Source organism: Marmota flaviventris, chromosome 5 (genome assembly GCF_047511675.1).
Source record: "Marmota flaviventris isolate mMarFla1 chromosome 5, mMarFla1.hap1, whole genome shotgun sequence".
Classification (NCBI taxonomy): domain Eukaryota; kingdom Metazoa; phylum Chordata; class Mammalia; order Rodentia; family Sciuridae; genus Marmota; species Marmota flaviventris.
Window position 1 is genome coordinate 106,811,289 of NC_092502.1, and position 16,653 is coordinate 106,827,941.

Sequence of the window (16,653 nt, forward strand, 5' to 3'; positions counted from 1 at the left end):
CTGGGACTCTTAATGGTTGTCTCCCCAAGGGACAAGCCTGGCTTAGGGAAACCTGCTGGTATGTGAGAAATATATCTGTCCTACTTAATTAAAACAACACAAAATCCCACATTTATCATCCCAGGGGATGCAGGCTAGGCACTTGACAGTAGTCGTTGGGTGGTGGGTTTGGCCACCTTCTATGCCTTTGCTGTGACATGCTTTGTCCTGGGCTCCCAAGTTTTGGGGGCTCAAGTTTGTGTGCCTGGCAGTAGGTTCCTTCTGGTGACAAAGGGTCCTACATACCCCAATGAGAGTGTGTCCAAGGTTGGCAGAGAGTGGTTCACTCCTTCCAACCTGCAAGGGTGTAGAAGGCCAACCCCCAGGAGACATTTTCAATCTGCTGCTGGATGCCAGATTTAAAAGCCAAAAATAAGCTGAAATAGGATTTGGTGTTTGTGTGCGTGTGTGTGTGTGTGTGTCCTGCTGGCTCATTCCGAAGTCTGGAAAATTGGCTCCCTGTGCTGATGGCTCTGTTTTCTTATTGCTCTTTAAACATGGTGAAGTCAGTTCAAGAAAAATGATTCAACTTAAAGCTGATAAAGCTTAAGGCATTGATTTATATGATTCCTTCCAGATTTTTCAAATATATTAAAAGAAAGCACTTTCTTTTAAAAACACTGGCAAGGTTGGAAGCCCAATGCTCTGAAGCAGCCCTCTCTCCCTGCAGCTTTTTTGCTGTCTAGTACCCGGGAAGGTTAAGGTCTGGAGGAACAGGTGTGACTGCTGACTGTGGATCATTAGCACTCCTCCATCATTCTCACCCTTGTCCCAGGACCACTGCCTTTCAGAAGTGTGTGTGTGTGTGTGTGTGTGTGTGTGTGTGTAGGGGGGGGTGCTGGGCTACTGATTCCTGTTCTTCTGGTAACATAAGGACAGCATTAGGTCACCTCTCATAAGCCCCTACCCTTACTTATTGGTTTCCCTTACCTAGATTTCTCACATGCCCTTCTCCAGTGCTAGGGCACTTCCAACCCTTGCTGATTCCTGATCAGACCTGGCTGCGGTGTCTGAACCCATATCTTTCCCTGTGCACCTGCAAGGTCAGGCTGCCTTTATGACATCAAATTGTCATTACCTTTAAGGTGTTAAGTATCTCAAAAAGTATGTGTTAGGGTTCTCCAGAGGAACAGAGCCAACAGAATATATCTGAGAGGATTTATTAGATGGGCTTACATGATCAGATACTGGGTAGTTCCACAATGCCTGTTTGTAGGCTGGAGAGCCAGAGAAAACGGTAGTTGCTCAGTCCTAGATATTGGAAGTCTCAGAATAAAAGGGGACAATAATCCAGTCCCAATCTGAGGCTGAAAGCCTGGAACCCTCTTGGAGAGTTGCTGGTGTATATCCACATTCAAAGGTTGAAAAATCTAGAGTGATGTCCATGGGTGACTGCAGAAGCAAAGTATTCATATGTTCAAAAGGGTTAAATATGAATGAGCTTCCCACTTCTTCCACTTTTTCTTCCTACTTGGGCCCCTAGACTATTGGATGTTGCTGCCCACATTCAGGGTGGGTCTTCCCTGCTCAGTTCACTGACCCACATGCAAATTTTCTCTGGAAACAGATACACGCAGAGTGTGATTCACCAGTTTTCTAGACAGTTATTAATCCAATCAAGTTGATAACAAAGATTAGTCATCACAGGAGGCATGCAAGTAAACTACAATGTATTATAATTATCTTGGCTAATACCAAGGACAAGTCTGGCCCTTGTCTTCTCTATACTAAGAGGCAGTTTAGCATTGTGGCTAAGGGCTCATATTCACCACACTCTGGTTATGTGTCTCTGGACAGGTAATATAACAATATGAACTTCAGTTTCATCACCTATAAAATGTCACAGAGTTATAAGAATTAAAGAAAATAATAGACACTCAATGTATATTGGCAATGACTGCTTTCTACTTTATCTGGGGCTTCATACCACAGTGTGAGGCACTTCTTTCTGCCTAATATTAACAACTTACCTTATTGGTAAGTAGTGAGGTAAAAGAGAAAAAGTACTTTTTCACTTAAATATGACAGAAACCAAAAACTAATATAGAAAAAAGTGAGAAAAAGTAGATAAAATTCTAAAGTAATACACATTCATGCATACAGAAATCCTCTTTCATAAAATATGAATTGGATGTTCTAAAAACAAAACTTTAAGAGAACAAGAAATAAATTCTGGAAGTTAAAAATAAGTAAAATATATAAATTCAGTAAGTGAGTCAAGATGAAGTTGAAAAAAAATATTTCAGAAAAGAACAAAAAGATGGAAAATGGAACAAAAAGTAATAAAACTAGAAGATTAATTCAGGAGATCTAACATTCAAATTGAATTTCAGGAAGAGAGCACAGAGATAGTACAGGGGAAATTTTTTTTTCAATGAAACAGTACAAAAAAAATTTCTCAGAACTTGTTGGGATGAGTTTTCAGACTATCAAGTCATTTGGTTGCTCAACACAAAGACTGATAAAAGACTTATACCAAAGCATATAAAGTCTCAGAATAAAGAGGGGACAATAATCCAGTCCAAGTCTGAGGCTGAAAGCCTGGAACCCTCTTGGAGAGTCGCTGGTGCATATCCACATTCAAAAATACTTCCAGCAAGAATCCAGGTACTATATTAAAAACTGGACATCAGAATGACATGGGACTTCTCAAAAATAACATTGAAAGTAAAAAGAAAATGAAGTAATGCCTTTACAATTGTTAGGAAAAGTCATTTCCAGTCTAGAATTCTATAGCCAGCTAAACTTACCCATCAAGTATGCAGCTAGAATAAAGATGTTTTCAGACATGCAAAATCCTCAAAAATTCATTTCCCATGTACCCTATAACATACTTATTACTGGCTTATCCAACAGTCATCCTTACTTTTTTTTTTCTTTTTTGTTACCAGGGATTGGACCCAGGAGCACTTAACCACTAAGCTACATCCCCATCCCTTTTTTTGTTTTTTTATTTAGAGACAGGATTGGACTAAACTGCCTAGGGCCTTGAACTTATGATCCTCCTGACTCTGCCTCCCAAGCTGCTGAGATTACAGGCATGTGCCACCATGCCTAACTCATCCTTACCTTTTTAATATCAATTTTTTTTCAAGTGTTACATAGCCATGTGCTTCTGGGAAACCAAATCTTTCCTCAGTCTCAAGGAATGGCTTCAATTAATATGAGCCAGTAACTGGTAATTCTCTACCCCTTGCCAATGATTGGCTTAGACGTGGACATGTAAATCAATTAAGATCAGTTAAATCTAAGGAAAATCTACTTAGAGTTAAAAGATGATTTTTTTTTTTTTTACTTTAAAGGGGGGAATAAAAAAAGAACTTACTCTTCCAGCCTTTGGTTCTCATATGTGAGCAAGTTGTTGTGGTTATCTTATGACCCCAAGGGGAGAATACCAAGGCAAAGAGGAAAAAGGATGGTACTTGATGATGTCACTTAACCAAACCTAAAACAGCCAACCTCCAAACTTATTATATGAGTTCCAGGATGTAAACTCTGTACACTTGTGCTTATCTCACAAACTGAATTGTGTGATGAAAGCAATAATAATTCATAAAAATATCTACCATTGATTGAGTACTTAGGTGCTGTTCTATGATCTTTTGACTAATGTCTACAATAAATCTATGAAGTAAATATATTATTTTCATTTTGCAAATGAAGCAATAATGGCTCACACAAGCAGGTGAATAAACCAGTTTCGTACCCATCACTTTCTGACTCCAATAATTACATATTTAATGCCACTCAGGGTTTTTCATGTGATCTCAGACAGATGATAGGTACTTGTGTGCATGAGACAAGGGAAGAATGTTTGGAAACAAAATGTGCTGAGTTCAAACGTGCACTTAGTAACCACTTTTAATTCACTTAGTTGTCAATGTAGTTCAGATTTGTGGTAACCAAACTCCAAGATTGCTCCCAATGATTCTTTTTGAACCATGTAACCAATAGGATATTATATGCAAATGACAATATGTAACTTCCTAGGCTAGGTCAAAAAGACATAGTAGCTTCTGCTTGCCTTCTTTTAGATGGCTTTGAAAGGAAGACAGTTGCCATCTCATACATACTGAAGAAGCTGTAGGAAAAGACCCATGCATTAGGAGGCTAAAACATATTGCCAGCATCATGGGAGTGAGCTACCTTGGAAGTACAGTCAAATCTTCAGATGACCATAGTCCTGGCCAGCACTGGAGTCCTTGCCATTGGGCTGTCACTCTTTAGTTCCTGGTTCATAGAAACTGTGGGATAATAAATGTTTGTTGTTTTTAGCTACTCAGTTTGGGGATGAATTGTATACAACTTAATTAGATTGGGTGAATAGATAGGCTTCCCCTTAACCTTAAAGGCAAAAAAGCCACCTTGGATTTATCACTTGGTGTGTTTCAAAGAACATTTGTGGGCCTCACCACAACCCTGTGAAAAGAACAGAGAAAGTGCTATTTCAGAACACTAATCGTACAACAGACTTGTTTGAGATTCTCTAGGATCAAAATTAATAGAAAAGCATTCAGGGTCTCTTTCAGCAAGCTTTGCCAGTGTCCCTATTTAGAAGTTGGCTTAGATAGAAAGACCCCGAGAAGCAATTAAAAATAAAACAAAAACAAAATAAATCCCCAAAGAGTCCCCAACTAAAAAATGCTTCCTCAGAGGTAGTCAGCGTTATATAACACTCCTACTGCCCCCAGTCTCCCTCATAACACACAAGAGTTTATGGTCTTGGATCTGGCCCAAAATTGTAGATAGTCATCAATTTTGAGAACATTCATATATTCTTAACAGTGAACTGTTAATGGTTATGGTGTTTATAGCTTGGGTTTGAATAGGAAACTAATAAAGATAAAATTGCTGCTTGATAAGGTGCTCAAACCTTGTCAATGGAAGGTTTCCTGTCTCATAGATTCTTGACTACCTCATGGGCCCTCCCTTCACCGCTGCCCACCCCTGCTCCATCTATTCCCAGAAAACACAGTTAGGAAGGAGTTAAAACTAACAGAGCTAATGTGTTCCTCATAGAACTCACATCAAGGTGATATGTGCTACTTTCGGACCTGAATGTGCTAGTGAGTGACTGAGCCTGCTCTTGGTTAGGCATCAACCTTATGGAGTTTACTTTGGTTTCCTGTTTACTTTGAAAGAGCAAGCAGAATCTCTGGGGCCAAAACTGCTCTGACAAAAAACTTGGTGGGTGACCTTGGCTTGAGTTGGGCCAAATCCTTGCAAATGAAGCCTTCTCTTCTTTGTTCCAGAGGCTGTAAAGTTTGTAATATGTGTGGCTGTGCTGGAGCGGTCATCTACAACCGGGAACTTGGCGGAAAAGCAGCCTGAGTTTGTTTCTTATAACTAATACACTTTCAAGTCTAAAATGGACCCATCTGCAGTCGATGTTGCTGCAGGTGTAGGATGTTGTGGTTTCTAACATCTTACACGTGTTCACTGAACAATACTTCAAGTGTCTTTTTTGTTTCTGGCCTGTGTGGTTTCCTGCATTTCTGGTAGCTGATCTTATGTAGAAAGGCAACTGCCTGCAAAGTGGTACTAAAAATTACATATCAAGACACACACTCAGAAAATGGTGTTGCCTCTAAAAGTAGCTCATCCTGAGCTTGGAGAAGGATGGAGCCTGGAATCCCTGTCTGAGAAGCTGAAATAAGCACAGTGTCATTGACATCCAGGCCTGAGTAGATTCCCAGCACCCCCAGGAATCCCTCTGGTTTCTGAGCCCTTGAGCTCTGAGTAATAGAAATCTGGATTACAAATAGCAAGTAAGCCTGAGGATTAAGAGAAAGGAAGCACCCAGTACTCCAGGGGCAGAGCAGGGAAACGTTGGGGGCAGGGCTGTGTGTGTGTGTGTGTGTGTGTGTGTGTGCGCGTGTGTGCGTGTGTATCATCTAAATAATAAATCAGGCAAGCTTTGGCTCTAGAGCCCTAATCCTGGGAACCAGAGATATTACTGATACACAGAAAATTAATAAATGCCCAGGGTGTAGAGCTTATGATAATAGACATTCAAGTGGTACTTTTTTAGCAAATAAACAATCCTGAGGCCTCTCCACATACAGTCAATCCATTAAGACATTTATCTCATGCCTGCCAAGCTAAGGGTCCTCCCTTACCTCCTCCAACAAACCCTCTTGAGATTATTTAATTCTCATTTTTAAAATCCTTTCTTCTTTCAGGTTTTCCTGATATTCATTCAATTCCTATTTGCCCCACATTAGGAAAAAAAAAAAACAAAACACTGACAGGTGTGTGTGTGTGTGTGTGTGTGTGTGTGTGTGTGTGTAAAAAGAGAGAGATAGAATCCTTTCTATGTTAAAAATTGACCCTGGGACTTGTTCTGGCTCAGTGATAGAGCACTTGCCTAGCATGTAGCACTGGGTTCAGTCCTCAACACCACATAAAAATAAATGAATAAGATGAAGATGTGTGTGTATGTGTGTGTGTGTGTGTATACACATATATACACACATACATATATATATATATAATTTGTTTTTAAAGAATTGTCTCTGTTGGGAGCTCTTAGCTTTAAAAACTGTAAATTCTTTTCTCCTTTTCCCCTTCCCCCTCAAAAAAAAAAAAAAAGTGATGGAAATGGGAGGCAAATTAAACTGTCTCTTTGCAGGGTTGTGTTCATTCACTTGGCTCCTAAGAAAAGTGACCTGGCAGAATTCTAGTCCCTGACTCTGTGAGCCAGGCAGTTTCTAGTGGACTAGTGGAGCATATACCTCTCCCTTGAGCTCCAGTGTTGTGAAGGAGACCAGGGGGAGGAGCAGTCAGGGAGAGCAACAACAGGGACAACCCCAAAGCTAAGCTGTGGGGCAGGAGAGGAAGTAGATTTCCTAGAGTTTCAGGCCCTCCTCTTCTATCCCCAATTAGGGTCTCTCCTTCTATCCTTTGCAGCCTCTTAGATATTACCCAGCATCTGCCACAGGTGAATAGGGTGACATGATGAAATGAGAGTCGGAAATCCTCCCTAAGACTCCTGATTGTGGGTGTAAACCCAAGGACACAGGGTCTTCTTAGGACTGCTGACCACGACGGACAAGGAATCAGAGTTGATCTCCAGATCAGATTGAAAAGATTGAAGGGAACTGATGAAGGTATTGTTGCACTTTTAGTTTAGCAACTTACAGTAGGCCCTAGACTTTATGCATAGGAAGATTTCTCTGTAGAACATTACTTCTACTTTTCTCTTTAAAAAATACATCAAATGATCAAATGGACTTTCAGCTAAAACATTACTGGTTATATACATGCATTTGCCTCTGCTCCTTCCAGAAACACTGCTCAAGTGACAATTTGGAGATTAAACAACAACAGCAAAACCCAAAGGGAAAAAACAGAAGCAACAGTGGCAACATTTTGGAAGCTAAAAAGCATTTGGAGGAGTGGTGATGACTTAGTAGACCTGAGAAAATAGGAAAAGCTGAGAGGCAATCTGACTTACAGCATGGCATCCCCCAAGGGTCCAGGAATTGGCAATCCCAGTTACCTCTGGAAGAGAGGGAAGGACAGGGCAGAAGCCTAGAAGAGTGTTGACTGTGCCTCCTCCCACTACTCTGGAAGAAGACTGGAAACTTATTCCCTGAAGAGGAGGTAAGAAAGAGGATCTTCTGGACTGGGGAACAAGAAGAATAGCAAAGCTGAAAAAACAGTCTTGAAAACAGGAGCAATCCATGAAAGCTGACACATAGAATGTGTAAATTACCCCTCCTGTGATTCGCTCTCCTGGAGACTTCCTTGGGGAATCTGGCCAGCTTAAGAGAAGAGACCTAGACACTGACATCAGGGATTCACCTACAAAATGGTCCAGCCAGATCTCCCCACTGTGAAGCTCAAAGTTAGCTTGACAAGCCTTCCCTCTGCATACAGACTTCTGCTCAGATTTATAGTGCCTTATTTCAAAATATGAACAGACAGCTGAGAGTTGTCAGCATTTGAAAAAGACTTCTATTAAGAAAGAGGCCAAACTAATAAACAATAACTTGGAAGAAACCAATGCAGGGAGATGAAACCTTAAAAAATAACTATTATTAAAAAAAAAAAAAAAAAGAACAATGAGACCTTCAGAGACCATTAAAAGTAGAAGGCAAAATTGAAAATCCCAACAGAAGGCTTGAAAATGAAGCTGAGAAAATATCCCTGAAAGCAGAACAGAGCAATACAAAATAAAGAAACAATAAGACATTTAGAGGACTAGCCCAGGACAACCATAGTCTGAAGAGTACGATTTCAAGAAGACAAGAAAGACAGGAATGATCATCAAATAGCTCATTAATGTCAACAGAGATAGAGGCCTTATCAGATCAGCATCTGGTGATCACAAAGAATATCACAATAGATCCATGCCTGAATTCATCACACTGAAATTTTAACACTTTGGAACACAGAGAATATCCTAAGAAATCGGTACAAAATATTAGGAATAAAAAGAGCATCTTACCCCTCAACAGCAATACCAGAAATATGAAGGCCAGGAGGAAATGTCTTCCAATCTGAGGGAATTTTTTTTTTCCAATCTACAATTTCATACTCATCCCCAACATTAATCAAGTGGATGGGCAAAATGAGGATATGCTTAAAAATGCAAGTTCTCAAGCACTTATTACCATCTAGCCTGTCTCAGAAAACTATTGGAGGATATGTTTCACCAAAACAAGTGAATAAATCAAGAAAGGAAAACATGAGGTCCAAGAATTCAGGATAGGGAATTCAACACAAGACCGAGACCAAGATAATCTCCGGATGGTGATGAAGGGAGATCCCAGGACAACAAAGATGCATCCAGCCTAGAGATCAAACAATCAGGATGAGAAGGGCTCAGAAGGTTTTCAGAGTGACTTATGGTGAAATCCTAATATTAAGAGGAATTTCCTTAGCTGGAAGAGTGTTTAAGGCTTATTTGGTGATAAATATACAGATATTCTTCAATTGATGATGGGGTTATGTCCCAACGAACCCACTGTAAATTGAAAATATCATAAGTCAAAAATTCATTTAATACATATAACCTACCAAACATCAATAATAGCTTAGCAACACAGTATACTACAGAGTATCAGTCACTTACTCTCATGATTGAGTGCTGACTGGGAGCTACAGCTCACTGCTGCTGCCCAGCATCATGAGAGAGTGTCAGATCATATATCACTAGCTAGGGAAAAGATCAACATTCAAAATTCAAAGTATGATTTCCAGTTAATATATGTCATTTTTTTTTTTTTTTTGCATTATTCTAAGCAAAAAACTTGAAAGTCAGACCATGGTAACTCAGGGACCATCTGTATGGACAACCAAGCAAAGGAAAAAAACAAGACAGCTAATACCAGGGAAAAGAGTAAGTTGTGCAGATAAAGAAGAACAATCAGAATAAAGCACATTGTTCTGTTTTCACTAGTTTTAAAATTGTCATTAAATGAGAACATTGATCTAGGAAAAAAGTATGCAAATTATTTGGGAGTGCAGAGTAAGAGGGTGATAAATCATGTGACTGTGGGTTGGAGGAGGGGTGAAAAGTCTTTAATCCTTTCTTCATAGTGAGAAGTCAATAGATAATATTTAAAAATGAACTTTCAAAATTAGCAATAAAAGCATCAGAGTTAGAGATGTGGATCTACATTATCCCATTTTCCATTGCTGTGACAAAATACCAGAAGCTGACTAGTTTGTGAAGAAAAGAGGTTTATATAGCTCATGGTTTTGGAGGCTGAAAGGCCAAACAATGGAGCACCAGCTCTGAGGAGGGCCTTTCTGGAAACATCACATCATAATGGATAGCATCATGGCAGGAGCATGTGTAAAAGGGAGAGATCACATGATGAGAAAGGAAGTCAGAGAGTGATTCAAGGATCAGGCCCTCTCTTTCCTAACAACTCTCTCTTGAAACCTAACCATTGTTTCATTAGAGGTACACAGATTCCTCTCTAGGTGTTGTGGTTTGGATTGGAGATGTCCCTGAAAAGTTCAGTTGTGGAAGGAGTGGTGCCCAATGTAGCATTGTCTAAAGGTGGGGCTTTGGGGAAGTAATTGGATCATGGGGGCTCTAACCTCACTGATGGATTAATCCATATGCTGGATTAATAATGTGAATGGACTGCTGGGAGGAGGTGTAAACTGTAGGTCAGTAGTAGGATATGATTGGAGGCTGTAGGTCACTAGGGGCATGCCCTGGGGAACTATATCTTGTCCCTGGCCTCTTTTTCACTTTCACTCTTTCTCTGCTTCTCACTCCCTTGAGATGAGCAGGTTTCCTTCACTATGCCCGACCACCATGATGTTTCTGCCTTACCTCAGGCCTTAAAGCAGTGGATCCAGCTGGCCATGTACCAAAACTTTTGAAACCATGAGCCAAAATAAACCTTTCTTCCTCCAAGTTGATTTTATCAGGTATTTTGTCACAGTGATGGAAATCTGGCTAACAGAATTTCCTTATCCATCACACTTCTCTGAACCCTGGAGGGCAAGGCTAATTCTTTAGAGCTGGAAGTTAAAACACTCAATGAGGAGGCAGACAAAAAAAAAAAAAAATTCCTTAGAAAGAAAAAAAACCTGAAAGTTTAGGAACTCTTTGACTTTCCATGTTATGAAAATTCTCACACTGAGTAATCTCACCCTCAGAAACCATAACAACAACTTGGGCTACTTATGACTTTTTAAAGCATTTTCTGCTAGTTTCAGTATTCCCCAATAGCTCACTCAAAAGCACAGTCCTTATGGAATTTTCCAGTTGGAATTACGCAAACAATACAACTCTCACTGAACGACTGTGTAGCCCTGATGACTCTGTGGTTCAGCCCTAAGGACAGGTGTTCCAGACTCTTTTCTGGTTCTTCAGTGAAAAGCAGCCACTGAAAACCTTGTCCAATGAAGAGGCTACCCAGGAAGTGCTGGAAGCAGCATAACCCTGGAGGGTTTAGAGTGAATCCAGGGGGCCATTTTTATCATTTAATGAGAAGAGTTTATAAAGAAGATCCAAAACAGAATCAGAAGAAAACTTAACCTTCTTTAAGAGATTTTGAAGGTAGCCTTAGAGGTAAACTATATTCCTTTTTCCAAACCAATATGAAAATCCTACCTTCTCTAACAATTTCGTATAAGATATGCTGATTGCTCTTGGGATATAAAAATAAATAAAAATAGGACTCACTTTAAGACTTTTACCAGGTCTGAAACTCTTACTACTATATATTTCTAAAAATGGATTATCTCTCAGCGCATATTTTTGGTAATTATTCTCTTACTTTGTGTACTACTGCATTGCTTTAAGTCTCTATGAAAAAATACCTGAGATAAACAGCTTATAAAGAGGGAAGTTTTATTTTGACTCGTGGCTTCAGAGATTCCATTCCATGACTGGCACTCTCTATTGGTTTTGCGCTTTTCGTAAGGCAGAACATCAAGGCAGACAGTACATGGTGGAGCAAAACTTCTCAGCTCAGGGTAGTTTGGAAGAGGAGAGAAAGAGGAGGCTAATATTCCTTCTTGGCCATACCCACAGTGACCTTCCTTCCTTCCATTAGGCTCCACTTCCGAAAGGTTACATCACCTCCCAATAGTGTTACAGTCTCTGACAACTGAACCTTTTAGTACATGGTCTTTGGGGGCTATTTCAGATCCAAACCATAACAATCTGGCATGATAATCTCCATCATTTCTATCTCTTTGGGCTATAAATTCAGTCTGAAACCAGGAACTCTTACAAATATGATTAGGTTTGAATGACTTTTGTTGGTTTTAGAGATGATTTATATGATTATACTAATGGAGAACAATATTTTCTACATGTACTAAATAAAAAGATAACATCATTATACTTCAACTCTGCCATGCAAAAAGCTAGAGCTCTTTTAACTGGTACAGTTTACAGGATGATTCCTATTATCCAGCCTCTAATTTCTCCCTTTGTCCTTCCCAAGGCTAGGGAAGACAAGCTAAGTTGAAGAAGTTCAGAGACCTTCCTACTCTGTTTCAAATGCAATGCGGTGTTGTTACCAGGTTGGAATAATTTTATATGATCACTTTTATTTTAAACTGGAAGTCTACTGAACTATCCTCCCTCTCTGTTAAAACAAATTTTCATATATTTATTTTTTAATCAGTTGGTTAAATAAAAAAGATAGTACAAACTGTAAGCCAGACATGCATAAATAAATTGACACTCAGTTTGCTATGCTGTGCTTCATGGCCCAAATTCACCCTTTGCAAGGATATGACACAGTCCTGTGCTATCCTGATCTAATTTGCAAAGGCAAAACCTATGATCCTATCAGCCCAGATTATTATACATGTTTCAGGACTTCTTGGACTTTGTATGCTGATAGGCAGGCAGAGCAGAGTGAAAACTCTGTATGGGCTCATTTGTCTACATGTGCCAACTGAAATCAAAAGTGGAAACTGACTGGTATATTTCCACCAAAACCATATCAGTGCAGGGGAAAAGTTTTCTCTTAGTGTCTGTGGAGAGGGGCTGGCCTGTCAGTTTCCACTGAGCATTGTCAGAAAGGATCATCACTGGCTCTGTTAGAGCACACTAGATCTGCCCCATGTACAAGTTATCAATGAAATGGGAGTACACCAGTGGGGTTGGATCTCAGCCTGATGCCTCAGCTTTCTGGCCATAGTTGTTATTTAAATGACAAGGACCATGACAATTCTTTTCTCAGATATATGTCATTCAAACAGTTTTTTTTTCTTCTTGAAGCCATATGAATATAATCTGGATTTGTCAAATTTTGTCAAGTTACTTACATTTTTAATTCACAAAATAAAGTTTTACACTAGAAATTATTGGAGTCAGAAAAATCTAGGCATATAACATACAGCATGAATTTCTAAGTTAAATTTTTAAACAGTTTCAAGTCATAACTCTCTCACTTCAACTTATTCATTTGTTGAGACATATTTGTATGTTTCTAAGTGCAGGACTGTTTCTGAAGGAATAAACGAACAGTTTTGGCAGTTTCTCCCAAGGTGTCTATGTAAGCAAAGTCTTATACTCCCCCCAGACTGATGCATTAGGGAGACTCATTTCTGCTGAGCAAAGAAAGTGAGGGATATTCTGCTGACATACAATGTAATCTGATGTTAACATTTAACAGCTACCAGAAAGGGGGGAAAAAAGTAGTTCTGTGGGGCTGTACTCTCAGAAAGGAATTTAAAACACACACACACACACTACAAGGCCCACAGGAAGTTCTTCAACCAGGTCCAGTAGTAGACAACATTGTCTTGGTCAGGAAACCGGCTATAAGCATTGGCAGAGGCATGTGGAACAGGACATCAAACTGCCCACAGCATCACACACTGCAAATAGTGATCAAGTTTGCTTAGGGAAGTTTCTTGAACAGTGGCAATTAATGTCTACACTAACCTGTATTATGTGATGATGCAAGTTTTTGCACAGATGTTATTTCTCCTAGTGGCACCTAGCCTGGGACCTCCCAGACAAGCTAAATTGGAGAAGACCAGAGACCTCTCTACTCTGTTTCAAATGCAAAACGTACTTATCAAGTTGGAAGAAGGAATCCCCACTTCCCTTTCCATAAGGGTCTGCTTTGGTAGTGCCACCTCATTTTCATGCCTCCATTCATTCAGCAACCATATACTGTGTTCAGACAACATTCTAGGGTGTCCAGCAAAGATCAGACAGGCTCAAAATGCTGCTTTCATGGCACTTATGCTCCAGGGATGGGTGGTAACAGTAGCAAATGTAGTCTTCTAGAACTCTGTACAGTCCAAATGGAATGCCTTGCACTCCAGAGGTCTTCTGTAGCTGCTATTTGACTCCTTCAGCATCTTCAGACCAGAATCAAGGCCCTAAAGAATATGTGCCTTGCTCAAGGTCGCATAACCAGGCAGTAGCAAAGCTAATGCTAGAACTCAGTGTCCTGGCCCTGGCCCAGGGCTTGTTTACCATACATCACTTCCCCTGCTCAGCTCCTTGAGACATCTCAGAAAGTTACTAGTGTTTGACACGATCTTGGCAAACAACTCGTTCATTCTCTCAGTAATTATTTATGAAGATCTATCATATACCAAACTCCAAGGAAAGCTTAGGAGTATTGAACAAGTCCAATGTCAGAAATGGACTATAACCTCCCAGAGCTTTAGAAGAGATTGTTTTGGCAATTTGGAGATATAATTAGTAAGAAACAAGAAATTCCTTTTTTTCCCTTTGAGCACTTCCAGGGCAGTAGTTATGACTCTCCAGGTCCGGATATTCACATGTGCTCAACCCAGACAAGAAATAAACATAATGTAGCATAATTGATATCATGTGTCCTTTAAAATTAATCTAACCTAGCAATTGGCATAAAATATTACCATGGAATAGTAAGTGGGCACACAGAAGGTGCTCAGTACAAACTTGTTGGCAGAGTGGCTAAGCATTCATGGGTTATGCAATCTCAGCTGCTGAGCAGATGTGTGAACTTGTCCTTCATTTGACTACTTGCACAAAGTCTCAGCCGTGTCATGGTCAAGTGCCAAGGCTATCTACTCACTACATAAATATTGATGAAATGCCTGCCTACCATGTATAAGACTGCTAGAGTGCATATAAAAATGCTATGGCATTCAAGGATCAGTGTTTATGAACTAAAGGTAAGTTGGAGGCTTTTTTTTCCCCCAAAGTATTTCCTAGAAGTACAGTAGAATCTTTTGGGAAATTGTCATAAGTAGGTCTCTGAGGTCAGAGATTCAGTTTGTGTCACCTCCCTCAGCTGGAAGGGGAAATTGCCAGATGTCTGATTTGCACCCATTCAAGCACTATAACTGATGGTTTGGCTGGATGGTCAGGAGCTTGTGAAGAACTTGATTGGAAAATTGGTGATTAGAGGATCTGGAAAGAGATTTGAGGACATGATTCCCTGAATGGGCATAGTGTGTGAAGATATTTGTATTCAGGTGGTAGAATGGCCCATTCTGCAGACACCCTTCTGTACATACTCTTGCCATCACCCAATAAGCTCATGAACAAAGTGGCCAAGGTGGCAGGGATGGAGGTTATGCATGGGTGCAGCACCATGAATTTCCATTCCTCAAGGTTGGTCTAGCTATAGCCTCTGCTGAATGCCTAATCTGCCCACAGTCCTTAAGTCCATAGTATGGCACAATTCCCAGAGAGATCAGCCAGTTACTTGTTGACAAGTTGATTACATTGGACTTTTTCCACAGTGGAAAGGGAAACACTTTGTTCTTATTAGAATGAGTGAATATTCTTTTTACCTTCCTAGACTGGGATGTTTCTACCTAAACAACTACTCATGGACCTAAAGGATGTCATATCCACTCTCATGGTATTCTACATAGCATTATTTGTGACCTAAGAATTTATTTCATAGCAAATGAAGTTGCATCAATGGGTCTATGCTCATGAAATTTATTGGTCTTACCTTATCCTCCCATTATCTTGAAATGCATGACTCAATGGAATAGTGAAACAACCTTTTAAAGGCTCAGTTATGGTGCCAGCCCCTTGTAAAGCTGAGATAATGTCTTTCAGGACACAGTATATACTCTTAATAAATATATGGTGATTTTTCACCCACAGTCAAGATTCATAGTTCTGAAAATCAAGGGATGGAAATGAGAGTGTCTTTTCTCAATATTGTTCTTGGTAATTCACTAGCATCCTTTGTCATTCATATCCCTACAACCCTGGCCTCTGCTGCTTGAAGTTTTGGTTTCAAAAAGAACTAAAAGTAGAAAATGTTTCCATCAAGGAATGCAACAATGATTCCATTGAACTAGAACTTGGAATTTCCCTGAACACTGGGTGCTTCTCCTGCAAGTGAATCAAGAAACAAAGAGAGAGCTATTGTACTGACTCGGGAGATTGATTTAGATAATCATGGAGAAATTGGGATTACTATACAACAGAGCTAAAGAATAATGCATTTGGGATACAGGAGAGCCCTGAGGCACCTTGTACTTTTCCTATGTCCTAGGATTAAAGTTAGTGGAAAATTACGATAACCCAATTTAGTCAGGACTGCTAATGACCCAAAAACTTTCAGGAATGAAGGAATGAAGTCATCCCACCAGGCAAGGAACCACGACCAGTTGAAGTGCTCCTCAGGGCAAAGAGAGTATGGAATGTATAGTGGAATAAAGTAATGATGAATACCAGCAATGATCACGTGACCAATGCATAAATGAGGATTGCAATAGTTGGAGTGTTTCTTCCCTTTTTTGCTATTTATAGTTTGTTTATATACTAACCAAATACTTTTGTTTTATTCCCCTCTTTCATCTCCATATAGCTTTAACCTAAATGTGTTATATGGTAAGTAACTTCATATACCAATATTTAAGTTATGGGATGTTATGATTTGGATTTGGACTTTCCCATGTATTGAAGCCTTCGTTGCTAATACAGCAATGTTCAGAGGTGGGCTCTGGGAAAAGGATTGAATCATGAAGACTCTGATCTCTTCAAGAGGTTAATCCTCTGAGGGACTCAGAGCTGAATGGAATATTGGGCTGTGATAGAAACTCTAAGAAGTGAACCTTATTGGAGGAAGTAGGTCCTTGTGGTCATGCCTTTGGGGGGATTATATCTTTTCTTTAGTCCCTTCCTTCCCCTGCTCTGCTCCACCACTCACT